The sequence below is a fragment of the Tachyglossus aculeatus genome, chromosome X1 (assembly GCF_015852505.1).
Source record: "Tachyglossus aculeatus isolate mTacAcu1 chromosome X1, mTacAcu1.pri, whole genome shotgun sequence".
NCBI classification, from domain to species: domain Eukaryota; kingdom Metazoa; phylum Chordata; class Mammalia; order Monotremata; family Tachyglossidae; genus Tachyglossus; species Tachyglossus aculeatus.
The window spans coordinates 51835860-51840641 of NC_052101.1; the positions used below are offsets into that span (position 1 = coordinate 51835860).

The 4782-nt window shown below is 46.7% G+C and overlaps 1 non-coding gene across 1 annotated transcript; it reads left to right on the forward strand.

The window, feature by feature from the left end:
• The first annotated feature begins 2107 nt into the window (after positions 1 to 2107).
• On the forward strand, positions 2108 to 2245 carry LOC119920149. The gene has a single exon (XR_005447914.1). It is a non-coding gene; the product is annotated as a small nucleolar RNA SNORA7 (small nucleolar RNA).
• The last annotated feature ends 2537 nt before the right edge of the window (positions 2246 to 4782 follow it).

Below are 4782 nucleotides of genomic sequence, written 5' to 3' on the forward strand. Positions count from 1 at the left end.
AACTTCCATCTTCACCCGCTCACTCTCCACTGGTTCCTTCCCCTCTGCCTTCAAACATGCCCATGTTTCTCCCATCCTAAAAAATCCCTCTCTTAACCCCACCTCACCTTCTAGTTATCGCCCCATCTCCCTCCTACCATTCCTTTCCAAACTCCTTGAACGAGTTGTCTACACGCGCAGCCTCAAATTCCTCAACACCAACTCTCTCCTCGACCCCCTCCAGTCTGGCTTCCGTCCCCTACATTCCACGGAAACTGCCCTCTCAAAGGTCACCAATGACCTCCTGCTTGCCAAATCCAACGGCTCATACTCTATCCTAATCCTCCTCGACCTCTCAGCTGCCTTCGACACTGTGGACCACCCCCTTCTCCTCAACACGCTATCTGACCTTGGCTTCACAGACTCCGTCCTCTCCTGGTTCTCCTCTTATCTCTCCGGTCGTTCATTCTCAGTCTCTTTTGCAGGCTCCTCCTCCCCCTCCCATCCCCTTACTGTGGGGGTTCCCCAAGGTTCAGTGCTTGGTCCCCTTCTGTTCTCGATCTACACTCACTCCCTTGGTGACCTCATTCGCTCCCACGGCTTCAACTATCATCTCTACGCTGATGACACCCAGATCTACATCTCTGCCCCTGCTCTCTCCCCCTCCCTCCAGGCTCGCATCTCCTCCTGCTTTCAGGACATCTCCATCTGGATGTCTGCCCGCCACCTAAAACTCAACATGTCCAAGACTGAACTCCTTGTCTTCCCTCCCAAACCCTGCCCTCTCCCTGACTTTCCCATCACTGTTGACGGCACTACCATCCTTCCCGTCTCACAAACCCGCAACCTTGGTGTCATCCTCGACTCTGCTCTCTCATTCATCCCTCACATCCAAGCCGTCACCAAAACCTGCCGGTCTCAGCTCCGCAACATTGCCAAGATCCGCCCTTTCCTCTCCATTCATACCTCTACCCTGCTCGTTCAAGCTCTCATCCTATCCTGTCTGGACTACTGCATCAGCCTTCTCTCTGATTTCCCATCCTCGTGTCTCTCCCCACTTCAATCCATACTTCATGCTGCTGCCCGGATTGTCTTTGTCCAGAAACGCTCTGGGCATGTTACTCCCCTCCTCAAAAATCTCCAGTGGCTACCAATCAATCTGCGCATCAGGAAGAAACTCCTCACCTTCGGCTTCAAGGCTCTCCATCACCTCGCCCCCTCCTACCTCACCTCCCTTCTCTCCTTCTACAGCCCATCCCGCACCCTCTGCTCCTCTGCCGCTAATCTCCTCTCCGTGCCTCGTTCTTGCCTGTCCCACCATCGACCCCCGGCCCACATCATCCCCCTGGCCTGGAATGCCCTCCCTCCCAACATCCGCCAAGCTAGCTCTCTTCCTCCCTTCAAGGTCCTACTGAGAGCTCACCTCCTCCAGGAGGCCTTTCCAGACTGAGCCCCTTCCTTCCTTCTCCCCCTCGTCCCCCTCTCCATCTCCCCCGTCTTACCTCCTTCCCTTCCCCACAGCACCTGTATATATGTATATATGTTTGTACATATTTATTACTCTATTTATTTATTTTACTTGTACATATCTATTCTATTTATTTTATTTTGTTAATATGTTTGGTTTTGTTCTCTGTCTCCCCCTTCTAGACTGTGAGCCCACTGTTGGGTAGGGACTGTCTCTATATGTTGCCAACTTGTACTTCCCAAGTGCTTAATACAGTGCTCTGCACACAGTAAGCGCTCAATATGATTGATTGATTGATTGATTGACACATTTCTTGATCCACATAGGACTCACAGTCTTAATCCCCATTTTACAGATGAAGAAGCTGAGGTACAAAGAAGTTAAGTGACTTGTCCAAGGTCACACTGCAGACAAGTGGCCAAGTGGGATTAGAACCCAGGTCCCATATCTTCCAGGCCCATCATCTTTTTTTGTCTTTCCTACTTCCAATCTCTTGCTCATTACCTTTCTCCTGGCTGGAACTCCCACCCTTTTCAAATTTACCAGACCATAGCTCTCCCCATGTTTAAAGCCCTTCTGAAATCTTACCTCCTCCAGAAGGCTTTCCTTGATTAGTTTTTTTTTCCCCCAGGTAATATTTTCCCAAATACCACCTCAGCCCCCCTCTCAGGATCACACCTGGAGAGTTTCCAGTACTCTACCAGTCTCTGCTATGGGAGGGAGAGACAAGCAGAGACATACCCATTCCATTTCTAGCTTGGGCAGTGGCTAGTAAGTGGAAGGCAATCTGCTACAAGTCAAAACTCTCCTGTGCTGGGCAGCAGCGGCATGGGAGAGAGTCGAGGGCAGAAACTAGAGATTAGTGTGTGGAAGAAGACAATGGTAAACTACTTCTGTATTTTTACAAAGAAATTTCTATGGATACACTACCAGAACGATTGCAGTTGGAGAGTGGGGGGTTCTGGGAGAGATGTGTCCAAGGAGTTGCTATGGGCCAGAGACAACTAGACAGCATAAAACAAAGACCACGTCAGCACTTAATCAATCACAGCCAGCCATGCGACTTATGTTCATTCATTCATTCAATCATATTTATTATGCACTTACTATGTGCAGAGCACTCTACTAAGCACTTGGGAAAGTACAATAAGAACTTATCAATTTACATATTTCCATTCTCCGTTTCCTCTAATTGAGAATGAATTTCTTGGTGGCCTCCCTAGGGTCAGGGATTTTGCTTTTATGGCTACTGAACTCACCTAAATGTACAGTGTTCTGTAGGCAGTAAGCACTCAATTAAAACAGGGGGTTCAGGGGGAGATATGAGACCCACTCTCACCCCTTGATTCACCTTGAATCACATGGATCTTCAATCAATCAATCAATCAATCAGTGGAATTTATTGAGCACTTACAATATGTAGAGCATTGTACTAAGCACTTGGGAGAGTACAATACAATAAATACAATAGAAATAACAGACACATTTCCTCCCCATAATGAGCTTACAGTGACTAGATCCTAGAACAAAAACAATCAATCAATCAGTGGTATTTATTGAAGCACCTTCTGAATACAGAGCACTGGACTACCAAATTGGGAGAGCACAGGAGAAACAAAAGACACAGCCCTTACCATCAGGGGACTTGCGATCTAATGGGAATGGAAATTTGGACCATGGAGGTTTGCAAGTGATGTCATTCAGATCACACAGTAAAATGGGCTAGATGACCACAAAGGCCAAACAATAGCTAGAAAGTCTCCCGGGACCTGGGTCAAGAGATGGTTTTTGAGCTGGCCAAAGATCAGAATCATTTCTAGGAGAGGATGACACTTTCCTCCCAAGAAACTGGGTCAGCACTCTATCGAGCTCATTCTCAGAAGGCCCAAAGTGACAGTGACCAAGATAAAAAATTGTCAGGATGGGCAGGCTGTTTACCAAAAAGCAAATCTTTGAAGGTTGAGGATTTTCCCTTTTCAGAGGTTGAAGGATTAGGCATTCTCACCCAGCTTAAGGAATGTGAGTTCATTAATGATGAACTCTGAAGGAAGTTACAGAATTGGGCACGGATAACTCAATGTAGTTTTTTAAGGACATTTGTTAAGCGCTTACTTTGTGCCAGGCACTGTAATAAGCGTGGGGTAGATACAAGCTAATCAGGTTGGAAACAGTCCCTGTCCCACATGGGGCTCACAGTTTTCATCCCCATTTTACAGATGAGGTAGCCGAGACAAAGAGAAGTTAAGTGACTTACTCAAGGTCACACAGAAGACAAGCGGTGGAGCCAGGATTAGAACCCAGGTCCTTGCACTATCCACTAGACCACTCTACATCTCTTGTTGAACCAAACTGAGATTTCAGACTGCTGACCATAGCGTTTAATATAGTGCATTGCACTCAGCAGGCACTAATACTGATTGTAATTTCCTGATCTGCATTGAAAAGGCTAAACTCCTCACCGTGCCTCGTTCCCGCCTGTCCCGCCGTCGACCCCGGGCCCACGTCATCCCCCGGGCCAGGAATGCCCTCCCTCCGCACATCCGCCAAGCTAGCTCTCTTCCTCTCTTCAAGGCCCTACTGAGAGCTCACCTCCTCCAGGAGGCCTTCCCAGACTGAGCCCCTTCCTTCCTCTCCCCCTCGTCCCCCTCTCCATCCCCCCATCTTACCTCCTTCCCTTCCCCACAGCACCTGTATATATGTGTATATGTTTGTACATATTTATTACTCTATTTATTTATTTATTTTACTTGTGCATATCTATTCTATTTTATTTTGTAGTATGTTTGGTTTTGTCTCCCCCTTTTAGACTGTGAGCCCACTGTTGGGTAGGGACTGTCTCTATATGTTGCCAATTTGTACTTCCCAAGCGCTTAGTACAGTGCTCTGCACGAAGTAAGGGCTCAATAAATCGATTGATGATGATGATGATTTATTACTCTATTTATTTATTTTACTTGTACATATCTATTCTATTTATTTTATTTTGTTAATATGTTTGGTTTTGTTCTCTGTCTCCCCCTTCTAGACTGTGTCTCTATATGTTGCCAACTTGTACTTCCCAAGCGCTTAGTACAGGGCTCTGCACACAGTAAGCGCTCAACAAATACGATTGATTGATTGATTGATTGAGAATTAAGAGACTTATAGCCTCAATGCTGCCTCTTCATTGATTAAGCCATGGCAAGTAGGACATTGTACATTAGGGCAGGGCATGTATGAGGCACAGTCCAGCCTGACAGGACCCCGTATCCTAAACACCAATATCTCCATTGAACAAACCTTCAGAGAAAAAAGAAGGCTTTCATTCATTCATTCATTCATCCATTAAATTGTAT